This window comes from Montipora capricornis, chromosome 3 (genome assembly GCF_036669925.1).
Source record: "Montipora capricornis isolate CH-2021 chromosome 3, ASM3666992v2, whole genome shotgun sequence".
In the NCBI taxonomy this organism is placed as follows: domain Eukaryota; kingdom Metazoa; phylum Cnidaria; class Anthozoa; order Scleractinia; family Acroporidae; genus Montipora; species Montipora capricornis.
The window spans coordinates 76374056-76384849 of NC_090885.1; the positions used below are offsets into that span (position 1 = coordinate 76374056).

The following is a 10794-nucleotide window of genomic DNA, read 5'->3' on the forward strand; positions in this document are numbered from 1 at the left end:
TATTCAAACCAAGTCCGGAAGGCAGTTTATCCGCTCAGCTTCTAAACTCTCTTACTCTAAATGTAGAGAAGTACTTTTAAAGAAGTTAGTGGACGTAGGATTAGATCCTAAATGTTATCCCTGGCATAGCTTCAGGAGTGGCGGTGCCCCTACCGCCGCTAATAATGGAATTTCGGATAGAATGTTCAAGCGGCACGGTAGATGGCGTTCAGAGAACGCTAAAGATGGGTATGTCGAGGACTCCTTAGAAAGCCGTTTAGCTGTTTCTATTTCTTTAGGTCTCTAGTTTTTCCCGTTCTTTGTATTCTCAGGAGCTCACAGTTTGAGCTGCACACCCATCCTTGTGTACGAGTCATGAATATAAATAGGAAATGTATTTACATTCGGCAGAGTTGAACTGTAAGTGATAGCGACAAAGAATGTAAATATTTTCACGGTTGGCATGAAATGCACGGGTTCCGCTATGGCATTGAATTAGTCTATTGTTATTTAGATATATAAGGTTGGTCAGGATGTAATGTATTCATCTCAGCTCTCTAACTTTCAAATTTTATTATAGATCACCTTGTATGTCTGGAAATCTTATATTACCTTTAGCCCCCAGAGGTTAGTGCGCCTTCATTTGGTTGGGGAATACGTTCCTATTTTCCCACTGGGTTTTTGGGTTTGCGTATCAGGCGGTTGCACATGCTTTAGCCTGAGTGGTTCTTACTTTATGTTTACCTTGTAACTAGTATCTTATCTGAGCTTTGTAACGATACTCGGACGGCATTAAACACTCAGGCTCACAGTTCGAGCTGCACACCCATCCTTGTGTACGAGTCATGAATATAAATAGGAAGGGATACATGAAGCACCTACCAAATTCCAAGATGGCGGCCAACTCGAGAACACTTAGGGCTAAATACAGGAATTGCACCGACCAGAGGTCTGTGTAAAAACATTGGTTTGGTGTTGGGGCTCAAATTTGTAATATCTGTACAAGTGAATGACTGGGACTAGGTTGGTGCAATTCCTGTATTTAGCCGCAAATTCGAGAACTGCATCGAACTGTAACAATCGGAGAGAGCTGGAAAGCTCGAAATGATAAATGTCCGTTCATCTAAATGCCTCACCATGTTGATATAGTATTCAATTTGACCAATAAATGATTTTTAGGGGTACTCCATAGGGTACTCCATGGAGTAGGGTTCCGCGTTTTGTCCTCTCCCATCATGACATGATAAATCTTGTAAAACTGGAACAGAACTATATACACAAGATGGCAGTGAACACGGTCGCTAATATGGCTAGTTGAACAAAGGATATAAGCTAGACCATTACAAGGAAACAAACTGTTTAACAATAAAAAACAAAAAAACGCGATAGACAAAAAACTTATCTCCGTAGTCAATGGTACACTGGGCGGGAGGCTATTTGTTCGCGGTGAAAATGGTACCAGCGTGAGGCCATTTGTTCGCTGTGCCAATGTTTTTACTTTGTCTTCAGAAGATTCCAATATGGCGTCCATTTGTTTGTGGAGTTATTTTCTTTGTCGCTGTCATCTTCAGAGTAGTTCTCAATAAGGTACCCGCTGGTTATTGAAGAACGAGATGCTTCCGTGAAGCATACACTGGGTTGCCTGTGGTACGTGTTACAGAAAATCAGAAGGCACTGAATTGTGTGGTATTGAACTGCAGCATTCCAGTCTCTGAAGAATAACAAATAAAAGAGAAGCGAGAAACATTGGCTTCTGGGCTCACATGTTGATAATTTTCAAGTTCCCTCACAACTTCTTTTCACCTCAAGTTTAAACGTGCCCTCTGAGCATCTGACAGCTTTGTAATACCAAAGTTCACTGAAGTTAATCCCTAGGGCTCCGGCGGGGTTAGTATCTGGATGGGAGACCACAACAATACACCCCTCATAAAATACTATTAACGCTAACAAATGCGAACTCAGCAAGGTACAGATTTTGTTAGCTTGCTTTATGCAAAACAAGAACATCATTCTAAAAGCTTATTCTACGCAAAAAGTAGGTTCTGGAGGTAATTTTGAGAGTGGAAATCAAGGTTACGCGGCAGACGGCAAATACAAACTCACGATTTAATTCAGTTGACACACCAGAAAGACGCTAACCTCATTTTGACAAGAAAATGTTTTACTATTGCCATAAAAACTATCCAGTTAAGCTCGCATATCATAAAACATGATAAATTCATAAAGGCCACGTTTTCTAGCGAACAGTTTTTTGAAACAAACAACATATTTGCTATTAGAGGCAAAAACCCCTTCTATTTCATCGTGTCAAATATGCGCAATATTGCAACAAACTAAATTTCAGGATCAAAACGTTTACATGAAGAACCTTTTCCTTGAATAATGAAGCACAAAATACACGACAAGCTTTCTTTCAAATAATTCTTGGCTGTCACATTTCCAATTTTTTTTTTTACCTGAAGACTGTGCAGAGTTGATCACAGATCCACGTAAGGTGTTCGATTCGTTCTCTGTCTTTGTTGAACCCATAAGATGGTCCCTAATAGGGTTCTTCAATCGCGCCATCCCGACCAAAATTTCCCTTAATCCCCAAATCCCGAACGTTTTTATCGGCCAATCCGGGTCCCGGTCATGACGTCACAGCATGATGTCCAAACTTCGTCGTCAATTACAATTACAGTTGATTTAGAATACGCCTTGTTAGTCTTTTCCACCAACCATCATGATCCTATTGACCCTAATTGTAGCATTCACAGTCAGTTTTGAAATCGAAATGATTCGTGATTGTCCATTATTATTAGTAGTAATTGAATCTGTTGTTAATGTATACGATCATCAGCACTTCCTAACATTTCTATTTAGCATGAAAACGCTTCCCGTCAAGCTAAAAATGACAAACTGCGCAAAGCAGGCGTTACAAAAGGTGAGAAAAATGGTCATGTGGTCAACACTACCTACAAACCTATGGAACAGACATGGGTACAAAAATGGTAGTCGCTTTTGCCAATATCTTCATGGCTAAGGTTGAAACAAAAATTTTAAACCAAAGCGCACTAAACCGCTCGTTTGGAAACGATATGTAGACGACATATTTTCGCTCTAGACTAGCTTAGACTTAACTTAAAATAGAGAGGAGATAATGCAGTTCATTGAACAAGCAAACGAACAACAAACCACAATTAAATTAACTGCTGAAATTTCAGATACAGAAACGACATTTCTGGATACACACATTTACAAAGGCGAAAGGTTCAACGGCAATTCAGTCCTTGATGAACTCAATGAACGCACTTCTCCTCGTGGCACCCACCGGGAGTCAAAAAGGACTTCATCAAAGGCGAGGCACTGAGACTTCTCAGTATTTGGAGAGCTCATCTAGAATTTTAAATCACACCTACTGACGTGAAAGAGGTTATCCCGAGAATCTTGTTCAAAGGATCGCTTCAGAAGTGCAATTTAAAAACAGGAAACTGGCACTCCTTCAAAAACCACAAGAGAGCAGACGAATCTTGCCTTTCGTGACCCAATACCACCCTGCAGTGACGAACTTAACACAAATCCCTATGAAAGACTGGCATTTAATAGAGCGACGACCATTGCTCAAAGGAATCTACAGAAACTCGCCCCTCATATGTTACAAAAGAGGGCGGTCAATCAAAGATACACTCGTGAGAGCCAAATTACAAAACTGAACGGCTAAAACACGCGCTAGGCGGCTGTGTAGGTTCACAGGCGCCCTAAGATCAGTGAGAACTTTGTAACCGGCTTTGTAACCCTGCCCGGTTTACCAAACTGAGCCCTAACTGGGGTCCCAGACCGTAGTTTGTCAACGACACTTTTTTTTTTTTAAATGTGTTTTTGAAGTTTAGCAACACGAAGGAAGTGTGACTGTGATTGGACGAGAGAGACAATGCAGTCATTTCGGGACCCAAGGGGATAAAACAAGTGTCGTTACAAAGTTCAACCGTCCAACATTGCTGAGAAATCCACCTGCCGAAATTGTTTTTGGTTCCGATCGAGTGATTAAACTACCGCCTGAGGTCGCTCGCAGGGCTGCTATTACTTTGTTGTTGGGTTGAAATGAAAGTTTAATCTTTGTCACTTGATTCCAATGTGGAATTATAACCGTGGCAACATTTTATCCAGGAATATTTGACTGAATTTGGTAGGCTCCAGAGAATTTAGTGTGCAGCCTCAGTGGGATTTTATTACACTGTTGACAACCGAGGAATTGAAAACGGCTCAAATCGCGTCGAATCTGAAAAAAATAAAACAAAAAACACACACACACGGGAAGGAAGCGAGCCACAATGACAGAAAGATTAAGCTTTTTAACTGAGAATTTTTTCGCATAATTGCATTCTCAAGTCTTTTGCCGGATTCCTATACATTTTTTTGTTTTTGTTAGCTTTCCCTCACACTGAGGTTGGAGCGCCTGCGGTAGACCTGTCACTCTTGTTCAATCTTTTGACTTTCCACAGAAACTGTGCCCGAAATTTCTCTTTCCACAAAAATTGAATTTCTGTTCTTTTCCTTCTCATAAAAAAAAGAGCCACACAATCAAGAATATCATGTAAAGCCGCAAACAGCGATGATGGTGTTGTCTGCAGAGTATAATTCTAGCTTATTGGCTACAGCATATTTTCGTCGTTGTCGACGGCGAAAGTTGAGTTCATTTTAATTTTTTTGCCGTCAGAAATCCCGGATCTCAGGGCTTGAAAGTGACGGTTTCCCGGATCCCGCTTAGTGATAATGCTAGTTCCCACGTCCCATCCATAAGTGCAATCCCGAATCCCGTTTCCATATTTCTACAAAATCCCGCATCCCGAGCTCCAAAAAAGTTACCAGAGAATTTTCCATTTGGTTTCAGTTTTCTACATAACAGCACACTTGGTAAAATATTATTTTACAAATACAGCTCACTTTGATTTCGGCTCGACGGGCGATAGATTGTTGTCGAAGTCCATTACTCGTCGCTTTTGAGATTCTAGGTGTTGGTTTTTCACCGCCTGCCTAGTTTATCCACCTTGCGAGCAGAGCCTCCTTTTGTCTTTTTCTTTACTGAGGAGGAGAAAAGTAGGCTTTGCCTGAATCGCGTCAACTCTTTGAAGCCGCCGCAGCCCGCACTTCTGGACTAGTCAATCTTGTTTTCTCTCGTCAAACCGGTTTTTCCAGTGCGAGCGTCCGTTTAGTGACAAAACCGATGGTTATAATTGAGCCCGCTGGCATGAAAAACCAAGATGGCGGCGAGATCTGGCATATTAGGCTTGGGTTCGAGACTGTATCCTGGCAACATGCAGCGCATATTCAAAAAAGATCTTACTCGATTCATGCAGAGCCTTTCTCGAGAACGCCAAAATCGAGCAAGCAAAAGAAAGGCTCTGCTAGCAAGGTGAGTTTATCCAACTGACCTTCCATTATTGAGCTCCATAAGGGTATATTTTGTTTAAGGATCCACTAAAACGCCATTCGCGTTACATGACTTTCGACGCCATTGCAGGCTTAGTTCATGATTCTACTGTGTCCACCAGAGAAATCTACGCATTTCCACTACCCTCTCGATCCTTAGAAAATACGCGCAGAAGGCTCTATGCACAAAGACACCACTTACCAGGGGAGTGACAGGCAAGACTTTTACCGACACGGAAAAAAAAATAAAAAAATAAAATAAATAAAACGAACAAATACCACCCACTTTTCGACTGGGATTGCCATACTGGCAACCCATTAACTAGTATTTGACTTGTATCACTTTCAATAGTTGCGTCCATTTCAGTTACATGTAGTGTATGCCTTTCTTTGTATGTGTTTTGAGTGCCCCAAGAAGAAATCGATTAAGCCAACGCAACGTCGATTTTGAGTAATCCAAACAAGGCATTACAGTGCTCTTCATGATCTTTGATTACGTGGTTTCCTTTAAGGGCCAACAGACGGATTTTTCGCGCGTTGCTAAGGAAGAGAAATGTTACTTCCGGTGACTGACATCATCATATCATGAGCTGACCAGAAAATCCACTAACAAGCTTCTCACAAGCAAAAATCACCGCACGAACTGTTGTTTCCATCGAAGGTTTCTCGCTCTTCCTCGCGCTCGTTCTCAGATCAACTGCGCATGCGTAAACGAACTGACTTCCGGTTTGAGAAAAAGCTAAATTTCCGGCGGTCTGTAAATTGAATTAATTTTTTTATATATGGCACGTTTCAGCCCCAAATACAGAATATAGCTAAGCATTGATTTTTTCAAATCATCTTTTTGGAAATGTTATGGGTATTTCAGTATCGTTTATCTCTTTAAACTTGAAGAACATTTTTCAAAATAAATAGAAAACCATGCTTGGCTGGATGCAAAGACGAATACAAATTATCAACCACAGATTAAATAGCCAAATTGTGTAGCACGTAGACAAATTTAGAGTTTTCTTTTATTGGTCACGTGACCATGGGCGTGGCATGATGACGTCATATTTAGAGTTGAAAACAAAAGTTGAAAACTGACCAAAATAATGCCAAGTTCTTGCAAATTACTTAACCATCCTTAGCAACGCGCCCCAAATTTACGCCAGTGGGCCCTCAACAGCGCCACGTTTTTCTTTTGTGCATTTTTCTGCAGAGGAAAAAAAAATCTAACATGTTTCATAACTCGTGCCCTTACTGGCCCGAGTAATAAAGCGTTTGAAAGGTATGTTGTTTGCTCACTGCGTCAAAGTTGTGAACCAAGAGATCATGACGTGATCTCTTATGTGAACCCATTTTTAAATACGATATGAAACCAACCTATTATTTCCGTTTTATAATACAATGGCCTCAAGCGATTCTCAAAATCCAAATAGAGAAAACCTTGAACTACATTCAAAGTAATCCCGTCTCCGAAATTTAAGCCAGTTTACAACCATTGTTGCTAACGTTCAAGGATTTTCTAATAAACGTTTCTTAGCGTATGCTATGATTGATGAAGGAATCGATTATGCAAATAAAATCTTAAACTCGTGAAAAGAAATGATTATCGCTTTGGAGGGAAAACAATAGCACTTCTGGGAGCAATTGGAATACCCCGAGTCTCTTGCTAGCTCGTGCTACACGGTGCAGCCGACAACGCGCCTACGCGGCTACTCGAGTTCTCATTTATTCATAATTCACTTAAGTTTTCTGGAAGGTGGCTACGCGTCTCCGTAGCTATCCAATGTAATTTATTCATAATTCACTCAAGTTTTCCGGAAGGTGGCTACTCGTCTACGCAGCTTACTCCGTTGTAATTGATCCATAATTTACTCAAGATCTCTGGAAGGTGGCTACTAGTCTACGCAGCTACTCCGTTGTGATTTATTCATCTTGGGAAAGTGGCATGGTTACGCTTCTACGAGGCTACTCCGTTGTAATTTATTCATAATTCAGCGAAGTTAATTGAGCCGTAATAACAGTTGATAAGCACTTCAATGACTGAAAGCTAACCAGTTTGAAATCAGTGCCTAGGCCTAATAACTGTAGATAAGGGAGCAATAGGCCGAAATGGAGTTCGTTCGATGGCTACGAGACTGTGGTCAAATTTCACGGCTCAGTTCTTTTTTCTTTGTGTCACAAGTCTCAAGGGAAATTTCTAAACAAAATAATATTCAAATTTAACCATAAAACCGCGTAGTAAGCGTGAATATTGATATATCGAACGCATTTCTGCGCAGCCATTTGTAAGAGCTTCGCAGTGTTGCGGGGTATGCTGCAATTTTGCCGCACTCCTATAGTTGAAGCGTGACCTGGCTCAATTCTGCACGAAAAGTGTATACATTTTTGCATTCGCCAAACCTATGGGCAGCCGTCACCGCCAAAAATACAAGCCTAGTTAATGGTTAAGGATAAACCGGAATGGTTTAATTGTCCTTGGTAGAACGGTTCAGTTATCAGAATTTGAAAAGATGTATTTAAAACACAAATGGACAAGTCACCTTTAGTGAAACGAAATAAACAAACATTAAATGGTTTAGACAATTCAGAAACTGTGTAGATACCCTTGGTGAATTGATTCAGTGAAAACACGAGTGGTTAAGTGTTTAATGAAATGGATCAGTCACCTTATGCAATCATTGCAGTTAACACAGAATGGGTCAGTGCCAAAGACCACCGGTATAATTATCCTTGTCAAAATGACAAAGTCAAGTCTTGAATGGAGCAGCGTACTTTGACATGATTTGCTGTGAAACGGCAAACGGTCCAGCTTACCGTACATTAGTTCAGTGACGTGACAAACGGTTCAGAGTAGTTTAAAACCGCTTATTTTATCTGCAAATGGTTAATCGTGAATCGCAATGGTCTAGCATAACATTGATCGGTTTAGTGCTACTCCAAATGGCTTAGCGTGACGACAAATGGTTTAGTAGAAAGCGAAATGGCTTAGTGTTGCAGCAAATGGTTTGCGACGGAACCGCCAAAAGTACAAAAGTGAAATGGACAAGTCAAGATTGAAATGGAATAGTCAATGTGGGGTCTTTCGTCACAACCAATACGTCATTCAGATAAATATTGGCGCGAATTTGCCCCAAAGAGGCTCGTACCGCGAAGTGCGCAAGTCAGATCGGAAACAGGTTATTTCTACCAGTACCGCCTCGTTTACTCGACTCAATGATCCTTATTTCGGTAAGAATCCTTCTTTGTTTTTGCCTAGTTTAGCTGGGTTGGTAATTTTTCTACTCTGATCATTTTGCCGTGATATCGGCAAGTTATATACATGAATGTGGATCAAAGCAAAGTAAGCACAGGAAACATGGACAGGCCGTGTTTTTCTTTGTCTTCAACTGTACGCTAGTTAGCCACTGACAATCAGTTTCTGAAAATGTGAGTTTCTGTAGAAACCTGAGCATATTTCTCTATCGTTTCAAGCTTTCCTTGAACCTCTGAGTTAAAGTTAAATACACTTGCTACCCGTTACTCATAAACAGCTTCCATGTCTTAAAACAATCAATCGCCTTATCACGGATGCTCTGGTTCAAAGTGTCAGGTAGCTGTCTCGTCAAATGATTCCATTTTTGTCAATCCTTCTGTTTCAGGTTACAATTTTTATTGAGTTCCATACATTCGAATAACTAAGGATTAATCATGGTAAGCATTTTTTTCTCTCTGCATTTTAAATACCCTTCAATAGCCAGTTAAAACATGAAGAAGATGAAAGAGGATAAAAGAATAATTGTAAACTGTTCGACATTAACTTTAAGTACTGAACACGAGGCCTGATAACAACACTAAAAGATTGGTATCGTTGTCAGTTTTTTCAGGTGGATAACGATGACAGAAAGGTGATGCGGTCGTATAGTGTTTTGCTTAAAGTTCATCTGAGTGTTTGACCTAAGTAGATGACCCTTGACAGGTCTGACTTTCTGCGTGTTATGAGCACTTTCGCTTTATTTAGGGATAATGAAATGATGTCAATATCGACCTGTCCTTTTACGAGGAGAAATTTCAATTTATCTACCCGCGAAAACGGCAGCGGTTTTCAACGATACCAATCTTTTAGTGTCGTTATGAGGCCGTGTTCAGGAGTTTTCACTTTGCAATTCTTCTTTTATCCTCCTTCATCTTCTTCATGTTTTAACTGGCTTTTGAAGGGTATTTAAAATGCAGAGGGAAAAAAATGCTTACCATGATTAATCCTTAGTTATTCGAATGTATGGAACTCAACAAAAATTGTAACCTGACTTGTGCACTTCGCGGTACGAACCTCGTTGGGGCAATATTTATCTGAATGACGTATGGATTGTGTCGTAAGACCCCACATTGACTATTCCATTTCAATCTTGACTTGTCCATTTCACTTTTATATTTTTGGCAGTTCCGGCGCAAACCATTTGCTGCAAAAATAAACAATTTCGCTTTCTACTAAACCATCTGTCGTCACGCTAAGCCATTTGGGGTAATACTAAACCGTTTGACATTATGGTAAACCGATCAATGTTATGCTAGACCATTGCGGTTCACGATTAACCATTTGCAGATAAAATAGGCCATTTTAAACTACTCTGAACCGTTAGTCACATCACTGAACCAATGTACGGTCAGCTGGACCGTTTGCCGTTTCACTGCAAATCATGTCAAAAGTACGCTGATCCATTCAAGACTTGACTTTGTCATTTTGACAAGGATAATTACACCGGTGGTCTTTGGCGCTGACCCATTCTGTGTTAACTGCAATGATTGCATAAGGTGACTGATCCATTTCATAAAACACTTCACTAATCGGGTCTTCACTGAATCAATTCACCAAGGGTATTCACACAGTTTCTGAATTGTCTAAACCATTTAATGTTTGTTTACTTCATTTCACGAAAGGTGACTTGTCCATTTGTGCTTTAAATATATCTTTTCAAATTCTGATAAACCGTTCTACAAAAGACAATGAAACCATTCCTGTTTATTCTTAACCATTAACTAGATTTGTATTTTTGGCGGTGACGGCTGCCCATACAGACCCCTTTTTCCTTCCTTTAGGTTTTGTTAAAAGGGGTCATTTCATTACATGTCAGCTTGTTTAAATTGCCTCCTCATTAGAGCGCGTTCGTATGGTCTAGGCGAACATGACTTTCCCCTTATTGGTTAATCTAAACGCGGCCCTGCAACCTATTGGTCTTTAATCCTTGTGGAAAGACAATAATTTAAATTCATCTTTTAAAAATCTAAAACATGGTCTCGTTCCATTTTTACCGTGAGGGGTCTCGGTCCAGTGACGTCATCCACCTTCGACCAATCCCTGTGCGTGACATCTCTATATCTTTCATGACTTTCCTCTCTTGACCCTCTTTCGCTAACATGGACGTCTCCTACACGGATCTGCGT

At 40.4% G+C, this 10794-nt stretch overlaps 1 long non-coding RNA gene across 1 annotated transcript in view; it reads left to right on the top strand.

The window, feature by feature from the left end:
* The first annotated feature begins 10769 nt into the window (after positions 1–10769).
* The window catches only part of LOC138041655 (uncharacterized), a 19490-nt gene continuing 19465 nt past the window's right edge, over positions 10770–10794 (top strand). Inside the window, exon 1 of the long non-coding RNA XR_011130867.1 lies at positions 10770–10794. This exon is cut by the window's right edge and continues 5 nt beyond it. This is a non-coding gene — a long non-coding RNA (uncharacterized lncRNA).